This window comes from Pogona vitticeps, chromosome 5 (genome assembly GCF_051106095.1).
Source record: "Pogona vitticeps strain Pit_001003342236 chromosome 5, PviZW2.1, whole genome shotgun sequence".
NCBI lineage: Eukaryota > Metazoa > Chordata > Lepidosauria > Squamata > Agamidae > Pogona > Pogona vitticeps.
Window position 1 is genome coordinate 166,200,101 of NC_135787.1, and position 18,758 is coordinate 166,218,858.

The 18,758-nt window shown below is 47.4% G+C and overlaps 1 protein-coding gene across 4 annotated transcripts in view; it reads left to right on the forward strand.

Moving 5' to 3' along the window:
- The window catches only part of ELFN2 (extracellular leucine rich repeat and fibronectin type III domain containing 2), a 167,780-nt gene that overhangs the window by 106,884 nt on the left and 42,138 nt on the right, over positions 1-18,758 (forward strand). Inside the window, exon 3 of one of the 4 annotated variants that reach the window (XM_078376176.1) lies at positions 2,418-2,533. The exons of the other annotated variants lie outside the window; for them this stretch is intronic. The gene's annotated coding sequence lies outside the window, so the exon portion shown is untranslated. The remainder of the gene's footprint in view (positions 1-2,417; positions 2,534-18,758) is intronic. 4 annotated transcript variants of the gene reach the window in all.

The window sequence follows — 18,758 nt, forward strand, 5'->3', positions numbered from 1 at the left end:
GTAATTATTTAACAAGGGCTACAACACATATAAGGCAAGCTGTTACCCTCTTCCCCTAGAAAACACTTTACACCCCCCTTGTGGGTTATGACCCCCAAATAGACTGTCCTATTTGATCTTCCTATTTTGTCCTGCTGCCTTCCACTTTTCTCGGGATTATTGTCTTTTCCAGAGAATATTTCCTTCTCATGATGTATCCAAAGTAGGACAGCCACAGTTTCATCATTTTTGCCTCCAGAGATAGTTCAGGCTTGATTTGACCTAGGACTCACTTGTTCATCTTTCTGGCAGTCCAGGATATCCGTAAAGCTCTCCTCAAATACCACATTTCAAATTAATCTTTTAAAGAAACAATTATTTTAGAATTACTGCCTAAAATTCATACTTAAAATGCATATTTGCCAGTAACTAAGCACTTGCCAAATAGCTGATGATGTTTGGCGTTCCATGTCTAGTGACAGGTTATTTGAACCCTTGATATCCTTGAAGCATTTGATACTTTTCCTACAGTAGTATGTAGAATGAGAATGACATATGTTGCATTTGATGCTTGACAGAATCATAGAGCAGTTTATGGGTAGATGTGGAGACTCGGTAGCAGTGAAATCAACAGTCCCTAAGCCTGGTTGTAGCCACCAGGAAGAAAGGGCAATATTGACCTATGGTGACCTTTTGTATGCAAAAGTCTGATTCAGAGGGTCATCATCTTTTGAAAACAAAATATGGATTCCAGTCTGAAGTTGTTTGCAGGTTTCATCCTTAGGTATCTCTGGGGGATGGGAAGACTTTGTATCCTGTCAATCAATTGGAGGCCATCTAGAGCAAACAATATTTGAAAAGAGCCGTCAGCCTTCAAAAGTTGCCAGCAAACAATATTTGAAAAGAGCCACCTGCCTCTCCCTTGCCACTGCATGTGGAGAGAGCGAAAGTGGTGACAGAGGGACAGAGATGGAAAGGCTGGCCCCACATACCTGTTCCCCTGGTATCACAATCCCTCAGGAGATTTCTCCCAAAGGAGGGCAACATATGTGGACCAAGAACTCCCAGAAGTACAAGCTGGATTTCAAAGGGCCAGAGGAACTCAAGACCAAATTGTTAACATGTGTTGGATTATGGAGAAAGCCAGAGAGTTCCAGAAAAACATCTAATTCATTGACTATGCAAAAGCCTTTGACTGTGTGGACCACAGCAAGCCATGGCAAGTTCTTAAAGAAATGGGAGTGCCTGACCACCTTATCTGTCTCCTGAGAAATCTATATGTGGGACAGGAAGCAACAGTTAGAACTGGATATGGAACTGTTTGGTTCAAAATTGGGAAAGGAGTACGACATGGCTGTATATTGTCTCCCAGCTTATTTAATTTATATGCAGAATACATCATTGAAAGGCAGGACTGGAAGAATCCCAAACTGGAATTAAGATTTCTGGAAGAAATATCAACAGCCTCAGATATGAAGATGATACCATTCTGATGGCAGAAAGTGAGGAGGAATTAGAGAACCTCTTAATGAGAGTAAAAGAAGAGAGTGCAAAAAAGTGGTCTGAAGCTCAACCTAAAACAAACAAACAAACAAACAAACAAACAAACAAACAAACAAAAAAGACTAAGATCATGGCCATTGGTCCCATCACCTCCTGGCAAATAGAAGGGGAAGATATGGAGGCAGTGACAGATTTTACTTTCGTGGGCCCCATGATAACTGCAGATGGTGACAGCAGCCACAAAATCAAAAGACGCCTCTTTCTTGGGAGGAAAGCGATGACAAACCTAGACAGCATCTTTAAAAGCAGAGACATCATCTTGTCGACAAAGGTCCACATAAAGCTATGGTTTTTCCAGTAGTGATGTATGGAAGTGAGAGCTGGACCATAAAGAAGGCTGACTGCCGGAGAATTGATGCTTTTGAATTGTGGTGCTGGAGGAGACTCTTGAGAGTCCCCTGGACTGCAAAGAGAACAAACCTATCCATTTTGAAGGAAATCAACCCTGAGTGCTCACTGGAAGGACAGATCCTGAAGATGAGGCTCCAATGCTTTGACCATCTCATGAGAAGACTCCCTGGAAAAGACCCTGAAGTTGGGAAAGTGTGAAGGCAAGAAGAGAAGGGGACGACAGAGGATGAGATGGCTGGACAGTGTCATGGAAGCTACAAACATGAATCTGACCAAACTCCGGGTGACAGTGGAAGACAGGAGGGCCTGGTGTACTCTGGTCCATGGGGTCACGAAGAGTCAGACACGAATTAACAACTAAACAACAAACAACAACAACAATGCTAACAGTACAAAGTGGTGTGGCAGATTGCCTGAAGTTGAGAGATCACAGTTGATATCATCTGTTGCAGTCCGAATGGCATGATTCTGCATATAACAGAAGCTATGGTGACTTCTTAACTCAGTTTTTTTACTTCCGAAAGCTACCAGCATGAATCTGACCAAACTCCGGGAGACAGTGGAAGACAGGAGGCCCTGGCGTTTTATGCAGTTTTACACTGACGTAATTACACAAGAGGATTTTGGCTCATTTAAAGATGTAAGTCTTTGCTTGTTTTATTTTTGCATGTAAGGATGAAAAATCACAAAAAAATTCTCCTTGTTCTGTGAGAGGGTGAAGTATTTCAGTGGTACTCTTGATAAGAGAGAATAACAGTAAGACTTCCTTCTTCTTCTATTTTTTTGTTTTTGCACAATATTGCACAAATAACACTTTAATGCAAATAATGCAAATTGTACAAAATGATAATGGCTGCGGCTTTGTTCCATAGATGTTTATGGATTAAAAACAATAGAGAGGGTGCTGATGTCTTCAGTCAGCCTGTCCTTCTCTGCCTGCCATCTCTGTGTGCCTGTTTATTCAATGGAAGGGACACTAATTTTGCACAGAGACGATTTGCGCGAATTATTGAGGCACTGTCATGAAAAACAATTATAGCATTCCTTATCTTGCTCTTGCCTGGAGGCAGGAAATTTGGTGAGGCCTGAAAACTGCTCATTGAGCTGTCTTGTTGGATCAAGCAAGGCTAAATTGATAATAACAAAGAATTTAGTGAGTATTCATTGTGTTGTAATACAATTACTATAACTCAGTGACAAATTCATATTTAATTGCAACTTTCCAAGCTTTGAGTTAAAGTAGTAGGAATGTGGAAGACCATGCAGGAGACTGTGCTGGAGACTGTGCAGCAACGATGGGGAAATATATTGTAATGTTTAAGCTTTTCTCTCCTCAAAATAAAAAAAAAATGTACCTTTATGGAGGCCAAGGTGAAAATGGGAGGCTGAGTGCAGCCAGGAAGAGAGCAAGGCTCCTCACATAATCCTGACATGACAATAGAAGGGGATTTCTGTTCTATGGTGTCCCTGACTAGCACAGATTCATTAGCTAAGAGATTCAGTGTGAAGATAATATGCTTGTTGTTTAATAATGCTGAAGAATTTAATTTTGGAATATTAAAATGTAAATCGAGGAGGATGGCAGTAGCAGGTTTAAGCTCATAGCCATGGCTGGGGATTATGTTCTCCACACTCATCCTACAAACCTCAATGCTAGATTCAGAACTGCCAGCCCTGTGTGCCTGCTGAACTCCAGGGGTCTGAACAGTATACCCCCACCCCATGACCAAGATGGATAAGAAGATTGGATCTGTTAACCTAGTGTTATGGAGCAGAGATTCCTTTGTTTCGAGCACAGCATAAAGGGGGAACCAATCAGAGCCAGGAAAATCTGTAGCCGAGAGAGCTACAGAGGGGGTCAGCAGCGGCGCAGTGGCTGTGAGGTGGCTGTGTGTGTGTGTGTGTGTGTGTGTGTTGAAGTAACTTCCCATGAACTGACAAATATATAAATCCATTATTCGTCAGTTCATGGGGGAAACTTCATGCTTCATGAGTCATCAATCTTTGATGACTCATGAAACGGGATGACTCACCAAAATGGTGAGTTGTCCCCGTCTCTAGTTACGTTCTAATTCTCCTGAAACAAGGAGCTCTGTGTGTATGTGTAGAGGTTGACAGACAGACAGACGGAATATAACCTCTAAGCAACTCTTGGCATTGGTGGCTCATGACCAAGTGGGTGGATACTTTGCAAACATTAAAGCAAAGCAAAGCAAAGCATGCTGCTTATATACCGCCCCATAGTGCTTCAAGCACTCTCTGGGCGGTTTACAAGTTAATTATGCAGGCTACACATTGCCCCCCCAGCAAGCTGGGTACTCATTTTACCGACCTCGGAAGGATAGAAGGCTGAGTCAACCTTGAGCCGGCTACCTGGGATTGAACCCCAGGTCGTGAGCACAGTTTTGGCTGCAGTACAGCGGTTTAACCACTGCGCCACGAGGCTCCTGTCTCGTGGGTGAGCGAGACACATTAGGGTGAGCGCCTCCCCCAGCCAACGTCCATGAGCAGCTGGGAGTTGTTCCCTACTCCAGCGACCAAAGCCAGATTGTTCTTTTTGTTGCTTCAACAGCTCTCATCATCAGATACTTCAGACTAGTTTTTGATCAGAGGTTTTAGATATTGTTTATATATGATGATGGAAAGCAATGACTAGGTTAAATGGGCTTCAGGCTTGGAGGCAAGGGAGGTTTAATCACAGTCCAGAACACTATGCAAACAGTGTTCTTCCAAATGAATGCTTTGAAAGCAAAGACTTGCACCCTAGGGAAACAGCAAAGTGGTGAAAGGCCCCTGAGGGACTTGTCAGCAAAAACCATCTGCCTCGGCTGCTATTTTTTACTATCTAGAAAGTAAGGCATGATTGTCTGCAGAGACCTCATTGGTATTTTGTACCTACAAGAGGCTATCTCTAGTGTGGAATGACTTCTTGATTCAAAGTTTCTCTTCCATTTAGACAGACCTCAGAAAAGTTACTTTTTTACATTTTTGGGTTACACCTCCCACTGTGCCTCAGTCGGAGGCATGTAGGTATCCTGCTAACTGAGATAACCGTATTTTGAAAATAAACATCCAGTGTACATGAGTGTACCTAGCTGCTTATGTTTCCCCTGTTGTACTACATCCGCCCTGATGAGATCTGACCATAGCTATGTGGAATGCTCATCATAATCTCCGGCCACTGTGTTCCTTGCTGCCACTGAAACCCACTTAAAAGTGCGAAAGAAGCCAGTAGGAAGACCTTTTTCAAGCTCTGGTTCAATCACCGCAATTCTTTGATTTAACTTTCCTTCCACGGTGATCTGCTGTCTTTCCCAGCGGTCGCTTTACCCACCTCCTCTTCCTTGCCTCCCTTGGTCCTCTATCTATCTCCTGTTAACATCACAAACAGGCTCTGTGTCTATTCACTGCCTGGCATCAGACGCCTCCTACTCATGCCTGCCTTTCCCTTTGCTTGGCTTGCTGGAAGGGAGGGAGGGGCAGTTCTAATCCCAGATGCCTGGGACTTGCTTGACACCCTGGTGGAGTTGCCATGGGAGACCAGGATGGTGGGGCAGTGGAGGAAGGGGGGAAAAGAAAGAAAGAATCTTTACAGCCATAGTGGTGATAGGAGCCAAAACTCATTCACCGAACAGAGAACCATCTCCCCCACCCAATCTTCCTCCCCACCTCTGGCCACAGACCTCCCTTTAAGAAAGCATGCTGGAAAACCCTGCCTTTGATGACCCTTAATGAACATTCCAAGTGTCCTGAACAGAGGCCTTCATTATGACTGAATGCTCGGGAGGCACACATTAAGCAAGTGTTTCAGTGTGGGATGGGTGCCAAGAAACCATCTTCTTCATAGCAGCATAGAAGTAAGGTCTCCATTTGGTAGGAAGGGGTGCCGAGTAGAGGCCTTGCCTCTCAACCTGGTGCTCTGAGCACGGAGGGGAGAAAAGAGAAGCCCAGAGAAAAATCCAATAAAGCAAATGGTGGAGGGGAAGAGAGAGACAAAAGGGAAAAAATTTAAATAAACAGCAAATCTTTCCTCCTCAGTTTTTTGGCCTTCACAGTGGCTTGGAGTGTTTGGGGACAGTCCCCCCCCTCCTCTGTCCATCTTGCAGCATATGTGCACACAGGTTGGGGGTCATTACCATCCCACCAATACCTCCGGATGCCTGTGTGTGCACTCGGAGGGTGTTAATTAGCGAGAGGAGGGCTGATTAGATTAGACATTAAATGTTTGTTTTCTCTTCTTCTGATATTCATAATTGAGCAGATGGAGGCTTTGGAGTCACGAGATGACAGGCGGCCAAGAAGCCTAATTGGGAATGGAAAACCCTTTTCCACCCTCTGCTTCAGTGCAAGTAAGGGGGCAGGGAGAACGTTGCAGGCTGGCCCGCTCCCACCTCTGCAGGCGTTCTTCGGAACACAGCATGCATACGGGTGGGTGGATTTCCCTTCTTAGGGCTTGTTGAGTGGGTTCCCCTCAGTTATGCCTGATGCCTGTCCATGTGGCAGCATGAGGAGTGGAAAGCCCTCTTTCAACTGTGAGTGAAAAGAATCCTGTGACTGCATGCTCCTCCTGGTAACAAACCAAAAGCCAGCACAAAAAGCTGTATCCTTTAACTTTTCTCAGCTACTTCTTTTTTGGGCACCATTACTGAATAGGCCCCCACTCTCCTATCTATACTTCCTTAATGCCAGATGTATAATGAGAGCACTGAGGGTTTGGGAGGTCACAGCACGGCTTGAAAGTAACGTATTAATTTAACACGTTAACATTCAATTGTCGCTTTTGTGTTGAATGGGATGAAATAATATTCAGTCTTCAGGAAATCATATTTTGACAGTACTGCAGCAATGTGTTAAAACATTACTTTAAAAATGCTACTCTCAAAATGCATCAGTTGGCTTAACCTGTTTAATGTGCAAGTAACAATTTTAACATCAACACTTTAAATTAAGATGTTATTTCCATGTTCTGGAGGGCGGCCTGCTGAACTTTGGGTGGACATAGCTCTTGGGTCTCTAAACATTGTCCACCCCAATCAATATTGTTTGGCAAGGCACTTTGAAGCATCCCAGGGTCCTAGTTAAACAAACGTTTGACCAATTCCTCAATATTTGTTATGTAAAATAAGTGCTTTAGTGCTGATACATGCTATCTTCTCAGAAACTGTTGGATTTTATGAAGCACATAGTTCAAACATTTGCAATTGTGCAAACTGGTACTTAATTTTTTTCCCCAAGATATACCCTTTCCCCCAAAAGCAATTATTTTTAAAAAAGACAGTGGATTGAAGTTTTCTCTTCCAGGTTTTGAATTGTGTGACATTTCTTACAGAGTTTGTTTCATAACACTATTTTATTCTAGACTAATAAATCCAGGGCATCAGGAAGCTTTGATGATGATGATGATGATGATGATGATGATGTGACATCAAGTCATTTCTGACTTCTGGTGACTCTTTTCAAGGTTTGCCAGATAGGGAATATTCAGAGGTGGTTTACCATTCCCTGCTTCTGGATGTGGGGGTGCCCTGGGACTGCAGCTAGCCCAAGGCTATACAGGTTGGCTCTACTTGCAGGAGGCACAGTGGGGAATCAAACTCTCAACATCTCACTTTATTTATTACAACAACACTGCTTCATTACTCATCATGGTGCCCAAAATAAATATTCCTTCTTGACTTTTTCACTGGGTGCTTACAATTATTTTGTGTTTTTCCACTCCTTTAATTACACACTGGTTGAATTAAGAGAGTTCTTCCCAAACCGGTACTGCAGATGAGGCAGACTAAGGCTTAAGCCTAAATAATGTGAAAAGTGATAGCTATATTGCAGCATTAAAATTATAGAGATGTACAAATAAAACATAGCAACCAGAATATGCAAAATTGTACATTACATGCCAAGCAGATATATGGAACTCACATCCAATGTTATGAGAGATAAAAATAATCACATAACATTTTAAATACTCTTTGATGAGTCGTAACAAATCCTCCTTTTTATCACTATTTAACCACACTGATTGTGTAACATGGGAGAGATATCAAAGGTCACTTCATCTACATTTAGCATTCTTGGTAAAGCTCTCTGGAGTCACTCGTATGATGGCTCAGTTATTCTCTTTGCTCATATATGCTGGGCATCTTGGGAAAAGACCTGTCACTCAAATAAGCTAACTTAATATTTGCAGGTCCCGAAAGACCTGCTGTGGTACCATCTGCCCAATAGAAGAGGTGGTAGCGTTGAGCTGGCATGCTCTTCTTCTCTATGATGAGAATCAATATCAAGGTTGTGTGTGTGTGTGTGTGTTTGTGTAGCACTGTGAGCTACTCCTGTTCTGGCATGCATTGGACATGACAGATCTTTCTGGCATAACAATCGGGGATGCCCCTTTGGAGAAGCTACACAGCAGGAACTGGAGTTTGATCCTGGCATTGCACAGGTGTATGAAAGGAAATGATAACATAGAAGACCAAGGTACAAATCATGTCAAAAATTAGCGTGCCTGGATAGGTGTGTATGTAATACGAATGGGAGAGAAGTTCAGTTCAGTTCATTTTAGGTGAGAGGTTTTGGCATGAGAGTACTTCTTGGGTATTGAAGGAAAAGTTTATACAGCGTGTAACGGGTGGTATTGAGGGAGAAGGGGGAGATATCGGAATCGCTTACCTCCAGAGCTTGAATAGATTCATTGTACCAGTCATCCAGAGTGAGAGGAACTGGCCAGGAGGGCAAACCGAGTTGTCCATGGAAAGGAAAGAAACTGCAAATCCAGCAAGTGGGGAGGGCGGCATGTTGAACCACCTCCTGGTGGAGTTTAACCACAGTATTATCTTCCAGGCCGTCCCCCCCCCCCTTATGAGAAAGGCAAAGAAATAGAGTCCAACATGAAAGGGAACAAGAAAGACATAATAAAAGTCTCAAGTGGTTGCGGGGGCTTGCTTCTTGAAGAGGAACCGGAGTTCGTCCAGGCCATGCACGGTCCAGCGAGCACGGGTGGGCCGGGGCTTTGCAGGAGGAAGCTGTGGGACCGGAACAAAGTCAGGAGGAGGTGGAGCATGTTTGATATGAGCGTAGTGAAGCCAGGCAGCATGACGCTTGATCTTAATACAGGAAAGGGTGGTCAGCAAAAGCTGGAAGGGCCCTTTCCATTTCTCAGCGACATAGATCCAGGCAAAAGAGACAAAGGGATGGAGAGGTTTCTCCAATGCGACGAGGTCCTTTTCGAGAAGTGTCCTGTAATAGTTGGGAAATTCCCAAAAGATAATTACGCAAATCCTCCCCCCCCCCCCACTTTGGATGGCAGGGTCCGGGTCTGTTGGTTGACTGAAGTAACAACAAAGGGGCGGCTGTACATCACTTCGTATGGACTGATGGCCAGTTTTCCTCGAGGTAAAATCCATATGCGTAGAAGGGCTTGTGGAAGGATATGCTCCCACCTCAACCCGGTTTCCTGGGACATCTTCCTAAGGTGGGCCTTCAGGGTTTGGTTAAGTGGGAGTGGTAAACTGCATGGAATTTCCAATCAATATCAAGAAAGGCCAAAACTGTTTCACCATATCCGCGGTGAAATGGGGCCCAGTGTTGGAGGAAAAGCCATCCCAAGGGATCCCGTGGCGGGGAATTATGTCATAGAGAAGGAGACGCATGGCCTCCTTTGCCTGGCAAGTGTGTGTAGGGAAAGCCTTGGGCCAACCAGTCAGGGTGTCAACAAAGATCAGACAATATTTGTATCCCCTATGGGGGTTGAGTTCGGTAAAGTCAATCTGCCATTGAGCTCCGGGGAGACGGCCCTTAGGCTGAACACCCATGGGGCCTTTCCAATTCCTGGTGTGTGGGTTATTTTTACAGGAGGTTTTACAAGCAGAACCCACCTCTTGAGCTATTACAGAGAGGCTGTGGACCAAAGCCCATGGTTGAATACTATCCAGCATGATTTGGGAGCTAGAGTGTGTATGCCTGTGAAGTTCCCTCATGAAATGTCAAGTCAAACTCTTCGGGAGTACCAATCTGCCGTCTGCTGCATATAGCGATCCATTTCCCCCACACTGTCCCTTGTTTTACAAAACTTTACTATGTTCCTTCTCAGAGTATTTTGGTGGGGATGGCAATGTAATAGCAGGTGCTGGGAGAACTGGAAATACGGCCGTTTTCCTTGCGATCTTGTCTGCCAATTTGGTTCTCTTCCCAAATCCTCATGTCTTCATCTTTCCCATGTCCCTTAACATGCACCACTGGCACTTTAGCAGGCAGTTGAACTTCTTGCAGATGCTTTATGTCCTCCCCCTCAGCTGTCTTGTACCCCCTCTTTCTCCACAAGCCCCTCAAAGCATGGAGCACCCCAAAGGCCTAACAAGAGTCAGTGTAGATGTTAACCTTTTTATCACAGGCCAATTCTAGGGCTCTAGTAAGGGCTATGAGTTTAGCTTTTTGTGCCGATGTATTGGGGTGAAGGTAACAAGCCTCCGCCACCTCAGTCTCCATTACTTCCCCATAGGCAGCTTTTCGCAAGCCCTGGCGTACACGGCTGCTGCCATCGACAAAGAATTCAATATCCGGGTCTGGTAGAGGCATGTCCTTAAGGGCCACCCTGCTAGAATACTTGGTGCCAATGATTTGGAGAGAATCATGTAAGATGGGATCGGGGTCAGAGGAAGGAGTAGGGAGCAGTGTAGCTGGGTTAAGGCAGGTAATTGTGAACAGCTAGAGTTCTGGGCAGTCGAGAAGCTGCGCCTCGTATTTGACAGGAATGTGAAAGCCAAAGCCTTCCCTTTTGCTCCAAGTCCATTGCAACAGAGTTGGGGATATGGACTGTAACCATTGCCCCTAGGGAAAATTTGTGTGTTTCCTTTGTGAGAAGGATGGCGGCTGTCACAGCTCGTAAGCATGAGGGCTAACCTTTTGTCACTGTGTCCAAAAAATTAGAGAGATAGGCAACAGGCCTCCACCAGCTGCTGATCTGCTGAGTCAGAACTCCGAGCGCCAAGCCACACCTCTCATGTACAAATAGATTAAATGGTTTTTTGGGATCGGGCAGCCTAAGAGCTGGAGCAGAGAGCAGCTCTTGCTTGATGACCTGAAAGGCCTTTTTCATTTCTGGATGTTTTCTACCCTGTCTCCCAACCTCTTCAGCGCCTCGTATAAGGGGTGAGCCAAAATGGAAAAGTTTGGGATCCAAATTTTACAGAATCCCACCATGCCTAAGAAAGTGCACCATCCCTGCTTAGTGTCCGGGAGGGGTACAGCACAAATGGTGCTGACCCTATCCCGTGTCAACTTCCATTCGAAATTAAGAATCCCAGGTAACTCACCTCTGCTTGTGCTATCTGTGCTTTGTCCTTTGACACCTTGAATCCCTCGGACCCCAGGAAGTTCAGCAAGTCTATGGATGCTTCGAGATACGCAGACTGGTCCTTCACTGACACCAACAAGTCGTCCATGTACTGAATGACTCAGCACAACACCTTGGGGGCTCACAGACACAGGATTTTACCCAAAGCTTCCCCAAACAATGTTGGACTATTTTTCCAGCCCTGGGGGAGCACGCCCTGAGGGTATACCGGGAGTCCTGGGGGAGGGGGGTTCCCACATGAAGGCGAAAACATGGCAGGAGTCCAGTGTAAGGGGAATGGTGAAGAAGGCATCTTTCAGGTCTAAACAAGTGAAACCCATAAGTTCCTGGGATAAGGATCACCAGGGTGTATGGCCTCTGTGAAGTAAACCATTGTTATCTTATGTAAACAGAGAATGAAAACCAAGGGTAACTTGCCTAAGACAGTCTATTTTGTTCATTCTGTCCATTGGAGCACCTCTCTAAACTTAAACAACCACTTTTCTAAGTGAGGCTCTTACAGATATGTAAGAATTAGCCATCTGAAATGGAGAGTGGAAGGAGTAACCTTCTAGTGAATAGAGTAAAAGCAATATTCTTGTTGGGTTCTTTTAATTCAGGACTGATCTATGTTGCAGCACTGGGCAGAGAAAGTAAACTTCTTTTGAATACCTAATTAAAAACAAAGAAATACAGAAGTCCATAAAATAGCGGAGCATGAGTGAGGGAATAGGCAAACTTGCTGGATTCTTTCGCTTCTTCTTTCTTTTGCACCACTGTCCGTTCCTTAAAGGCTCTCAGAACGGTTTAGTTATCAAGAACAACTGCACACAAGATGAAAGGCAGCCCTTGTTCTTTCAGACTTACAATTTAAAAGGCACAGCGCAAAAAGAAAAAAGTATAAAGTGGTGAAAAGAAAGCAATTATTTTTGATGGACTACAAGAGCATTCCTGCACTGAAGTGATAAAAGGTGTATGTGCTCAGATGCTAAAGTGATAATATATATATATTAAAAAAATACTATATAGTTTGAGCATGGAATGAATGAGATAAATGTTGCTTCTCAGAAGAATGATCCAAAAGCTACCTGTGGGACTCACATTCATTCTATATAGTCCCCACTGTTGTGGTAATTGGATGTTGGAGCAATGTGGCATTTTCAGCTTTATGGATGAGGAGGAAATTTAATATTATGAAAGAGGGAGAAAGATATTTGCATATCAGCTTTTAGCACTCCATCTGACACATGTACACTGTGGCTGAATTCCTTTTGCTTAGCATAGTGAGTTGCAACTAGAGTAGGCCCATTTGAATCAGTGGAATTTACAGAGGACTTGACTCACCAAATCCCCACTGATTCATTGGGCCTACACTGGTGTGACTTATTTCAGCCTGTTTGTTTCTTTTGGGTGAAGCAGCACAATGGCTGGCGGGCAAATGCGCACCGTCATTCTTCATCGTGGTCTTCTGTGAATGCACACAAAGGGTTAATACCAGCGCCAGCGTTGGGCCTCTCGGAACGTTTTCTAGCTGCAAGAGAAAAGTAACAATGTTTAGGACTACCCCTACTGCGCACGCCCAGCCTAACCGTCCCTCAGTTCCATTTTTCCGCCTAGCGGTTTGGAGCCTCTCGTCTTAGCTGCGTTTATTGCTGCGTTATTGCGATCTATCTGATTTTTGGCTTTGACCCTTGCTTCGCTCACGGACTACCCTAGCGCTTTTTCCCTTCAACTTGACGACCCGGTGTATTTTCTGGCTTACTCGGACTGTGTTTGGACTGCTCTGCCTTATCCTTGGACTTGTCGTTTCGGTTTCCTTACTACCCTATGTCCCCTTCAGGGCCGTTCAGCAGGTGTGTGGTGTGCGACCGCAAAATCCCCCATCAAGACGGCCACGATACTTGCCTGTATTGTTTGGGCGAGTCGCACAATCCCAAAGCTTGCCCACACTGCAAAGCCTTCACTAAGGCCGCTCTCAAGGCTCGCCAACAGCGCCTTAAACTTCATCTGTGGGAGTCAACGTTGTCTTCCACGGCGCCCTCGGAGGGGGAAATGGCTTCCACTTCTCGAGCAGCTCCTGTTCACTCAGTCGTCTCCAAAGTTTCCAAAATGTCGAAGAAATCCGCGTCGTCGAAATCGGCCGCTCCTGCTTCACCCGAGCCTCCGGCTCCGAAAGCTAAGCCGTCGAAATCGTCCAAAGCTAAGGCGGCCGCCCAGCTTAAAATGACATCTATTCCACTTTCTCCGAGCTCGGGTTCCATCCCATCGCCGATTCTTGAGGAGTTGTCGAGGCGCTTCGGGGCCTCGGCCGAGGCACCCGCGCCTCCTCCTGCTCGACGTACTGAAGTGATACCGCCTTCGGGAAGGTCTTCCCCGACGCCGAGCCAGTTAGTCGCTGTCACTACTGGCCTCGCTTCTGCCCCACATAGCCCTTTTCCTGCGGGCCAGGGGTCGCCTCCCGTGTCGATCTCGTCCGTACACTCGGACTCGAGATCTCCTCGAGAGAAGATACCTCGATCACCTGTGCGCTCGAGGTCTAAATCTCCTCGAGGCAAACGTTCTCGCACGGAGAAGCATGGCTCCCCGAGTCGGTCCCCATCCTCCGGCCGCTCGAGGTCGAAGTCTCCTCGACGGAAACGATCGAAGAAGAGGCATCGAGCTTCCACTCAGTCCGACTCTAGCGATCGCTCGGACTCGAAATCCTCTAAGCGTAAACGCTCTAAGAAGAAGCACCATTCTCATCGACGTCGTAGCAAGCACCGACGTCGGTCCTCTTCTTCCCGTTCGGCGGATTCCGACCGCCCTAAGCGTCGTAAGCACCATCGACGTCGACGCGGCCGTTCGCGGTCTCCTCCTTCGTCGTCGACATCCGCCTCTCGAGACCGGTACCGCAAAAAGATCCGGTACATATATGTCTCTTCTTCTTCGGAGTCGACCCGACCTCGACGCCGACGCCGGGCCATTCGAGCCAAAGACCACCCTCTTCCGGTACCGGTTGCCCCTCCACCGCAACCGGCCCCTCCCACCTCGGCACCGACCGTGGTCCCCGTTCGACCCCCGACAACGCAGGTCGACGTCGAGAAGCCCCCTCCAAAGAAGAAGAGGGACGTCTTCTCCTCTGATCCAGATGAGGTGTCCACGGAGCGGTCTTCTGACTCCGATCAGGAGCAACCCCCACCCTTACCACCGCATGATTTACCTCCGGGTGATCTGGTGCTTTCCGATACTGGCGATACTCACGCTCCTTCTCCATCTGAGGATTTTTCTTCTTACTCTCAGATGATGTCCAGGCTTGCCAAGACGCTTAAATTGGACTTGAATCTCCCTTCCCCTCCGGGAGAGGACTTGTTCTTTGGAGACATAAAAAGGGACAGTACCGCTCCCCCCAGTATAGCCTTTGTGCCTGTAGTTATGGAGGCCATCAAGGAGTTCTGGGCTCAGCCTGCGACTACACCTAATGTCCCTCGTCGCACAGAACACTTCTACAAGATTCATGGGGCCGATACTCATTTTCTGCTCAAGCATCCTATTCCAAACTCACTCATTGTTGAAACAAGCTGTTCAAGGCCTTCGGCCAAAGCTCATGTTACCCCAGTCGACAAGGAGGGTAAAAAGCTGGAACTCATCGGCAGGAAAATCTACTCCCTTGTCACCTTGCTACTTCGAGTCATAAATTATCAAACTGTTTTGGGAGCTTATCACAAACAATTGTGGCTCAAACTTTTGCCTGGGTTGAAAATGATACCTGAAGACACCAGGCAAGCCTTTCTTAACTCATATGAGGAAGCTCAGACGGTATCCAAGTATGAACGTCTTTCCATCAGACATGCAGCAGAAATCTCTGCCAGAGTCCTCATGTCTGCCATCTCTATCCGGCGCCATGCTTGGCTCCGTTCTGCGGACATAATGGAGGACGTCAAGTCAAAAGTTGAAAGCCTCGCCTTCGACGCTACCGGGCTGTTCAACGAAAAGACCGACTCCCATTTGGAGGACCTTCACAAGGCTAAGAGAACTGCTAAGTCCTATTCTGTTCAGACTCAATCTAGACAGCGACGCCCTCAATGGCGTAAATCTTATGGACAGTATCAATCTTCCCAACAATACCGTCCTTACAAACACCTTCCTCAGCAGCGCTCTGGCCAGTCCTCTTCTTCTGTCCAGGGCTATCAGGGATACCGCCCTCGTCCGCCCCATCGCCGCCAACCTTTTAAGCCACCTGGCAGAAAACAAAAACAGTATCTTTGACTTTCGGCCCCCCGTTTTCACCCATTCACCACCTACCACCCGCCTTCAACCGTTTCTTCACAACTGGTCTGTCATCACAAACGACACTTGGGCTCTAAAAATTATTCAGCACGGTTACCAGCTGGAGTTTATAAGATCTCCTCCGCTGGGTTTCATTACTCATTCTCCCTTCGACTCCTCGCTAGAGGAAGAAATATCATCTCTCTTAGAAAAAGAGGCCATCTCTACAGTACCACCTCACGACGTACAATGCGGGTTTTACTCCCGCTACTTCGCCGTCTCAAAAAGCGGAGGAGGCATAAGACCCATCCTCGATCTAAGACTCCTCAATACTTACCTGCGACCCAGACGGTTTCGGATGCTTACCTTAGAGTCCATCATGCACTTGCTGAAAAAGAGCAACTGGTTCGTCCTTATAGATCTAAAGGACGCATACTTTCACGTCACTATTCACCCCGACCACCGCAGGTTCCTTCGGTTCATCTTTCAGGACACGGTCTACGAATTCCAGGCCCTGCCATTCGGTCTGTCCACAGCTCCCCGGACCTTCACCAAGGTCATGGCTCCGGTGGCGGCTTACCTTCGTCTCAGGGGCATTCACGTTTACCCTTACCTGGACGATTGGCTCGTAGTCTCCACCTCGAGAAGGCAATCCCTGAAAGACACAAGATTCATTCTGTATCTTCTTTCCAATCTCGGTCTCACTGTCAACAAACAGAAGTCCCGGCTCATTCCCTCCAAGACAGTTCAATACATAGGGGTCTGCTTGGACGCTGTAAAGGGTCGAGTCTTTCTTCCCCCGGAAAGAATACACAAGATTCGACGAGCCATCAGGAAATTTCTCCCCGGTGCTCGGGTGACAGCCCACCATGCCCAGCACCTCCTCGGCCTGATGTCTTCTACGACGCCGGCGCTAGCGCACGCTCGCCTCAAACTCCGGTCGCTCCAATCTTGGTTTCTCACCCTTTTCGACCCCATGATCGACAGTCAAAGGAAACGCCTTCGTGTCACCCCGGAGCTCACCAGACAACTCCAGTGGTGGATGTACACACCCCATCTCACGGTTGGCCGGCCCTTTCGTCCACTCCGTCTCACCGTTCAAGTTACAACGGACGCCAGTCCGTCCGGCTGGGGGGCGCACTGCGGGCGTCGCACCATTCACGCCCTCTGGACGCCTCAAGAAGCCATGTTCCACATCAATTACCTGGAACTGCTGGCGGTTATCAAGGCCTTCAAGTCCTTCCTTCCTCTCCTCCGCGGCCGCGGAGTTCAGCTAGTGACGGACAACACTACCACAATGCACTATGTCAACAAGCAGGGAGGAACCCGCTCTCATTCACTCCTGTATCTCTCCATCCTCCTTTGGGAATGGTGTTACCGTCATCATATCTACCCGGTGGCCATCCATGTAGCCACGGAGGACAACACACTTGCGGACACTCTGAGCAGGCTTCACTATCAGACTCACGAATGGGAGTTGAACCCTCTGGTCTTCCAGGACCTTTGCAACCAGTGGGGGACCCCAGTGCTGGATGTGTTCGCATCCCCTCACAACGCAAAATGCTCCCGCTATGCCTCCCGGGCAGGTCTCGGTCACCACTCGCTCGGCGACGCATTCATGATTCCATGGAACCAGGGTCTCTTGTACATATTTCCACCGATCCCGTTGATACAGAGATCCTTGATCAAACTCCGACGCTCGATGACTCCGGCCATCTTCATCGCACCCTTTTGGCCTCGCCAAGTGTGGTTTCCCACCCTAGTCAGCATGGCTGTGGACTCAGTAACCCTTCCGATGTGGCCGGACCTACTGACCCAGGAAGCAGGCGAAGTCCTTCACCCCGACCTCGACACGCTCCATCTGACGGCGTGGAGGATCGTCCAGAAATTCAGGAGGTCTTGACCAATGCCATCGAACCCTCCACGTCTCGCTTGTATGCCTACAAATGGAACAGCTTTCTGAAATTTACCCAGCAGAGGGATCTCGCCTCCTCACCTGTGTCTCTTTCCACACTTCTGCAGTATCTCCGTTACCTGTTTGATTTCCACCTGTCTATCTCTACTATCAAGGTGTACCTGGCTGCGGTTGTCTTCTTTCAGCCCAGAGCTTCTCCCTCATCCCGCTTTTTCTCCCATCCTACCGTCAGGATGTTTTTGAGGGGTCTCTCTAACCTCCGACCTCCCGTTCGTCCTCCACTCCCTCAGTGGTCCCTCCATTTGGTTCTGCATGCCCTATCCAGACCCCCATTTGAACCTATGGCTACCTGTGACCTCAAAATGCTCTCTTTAAAAACGCTATTCCTAGTGGCTATCACCTCTGCTCGTCGAGCTAGCGAGTTGGCAGCTCTCCGCCATGACCAACCTTTTCTTCAGTTCTTTAAGGACAAGGTTATGCTTTACCTGGACGTCTCTTTTCTTCCTAAGGTGGTCTCCGACTTCCACGTCAATCAGCCACTTATTCTGCCAACTTTGTTTCCGTCCCCGACGACTGATGTTGAATGCATGCTCCACATGCTCGATGTTCGACGGTCCTTAGCTTTTTACGTGTCCAGGACCAAGGACTTTCGCCTGGCCAACAGACTCTTCCTTTGCCACTTTGGCCCAAAGAGGGGTTGCCCGGCCTCGCCGTCCACGCTCTCTCGGTGGCTCGTGTCTACCATCGCCCTTGCCTACGAGCTCAACCACAGAGATCCTCCACAGGGACTTAAAGCCCATTCCACCCGGGCTGTTGCCTCATCCACTGCCTTACTTCGTGGCGTCGACCTGCCCGACATCTGCCGGTCCGCTACGTGGTCTAATGCCTCTACCTTCATAACCCACTACAGATTGGACGTGAGGGCAAAAGAGAAGACCAAATTCGGGAGGGCAGTACTAGCATCGGCTCTTCAGTGACAGCCCACCATCCGGTTAGTAAGCGTGCTAATCACCCTTTGTGTGCATTCACAGAAGACCACGATGAAGAAAGAAAGGTTACTTACCTGTAACGATGGTTCTTCAAGTGGTCATTCTGTGAATTCACACAATCCCGCCCGGCCTCCCCTCTGTCTGTCTGTCACTGGCGTCTCTCTGACTCGAGGGCCTATGGCGGACAAATGGAACTGAGGGACGGTTAGGCTGGGCGTGCGCAGTAGGGGTAGTCCTAAACATTGTTACTTTTCTCTTGCAGCTAGAAAACGTTCCGAGAGGCCCAATGCTGGCGCTGGTATTAACCCTTTGTGTGAATTCACAGAATGACCACTTGAAGAACCATCGTTACAGGTAAGTAACCTTTCTTTTTGTACTGCGAATGTCT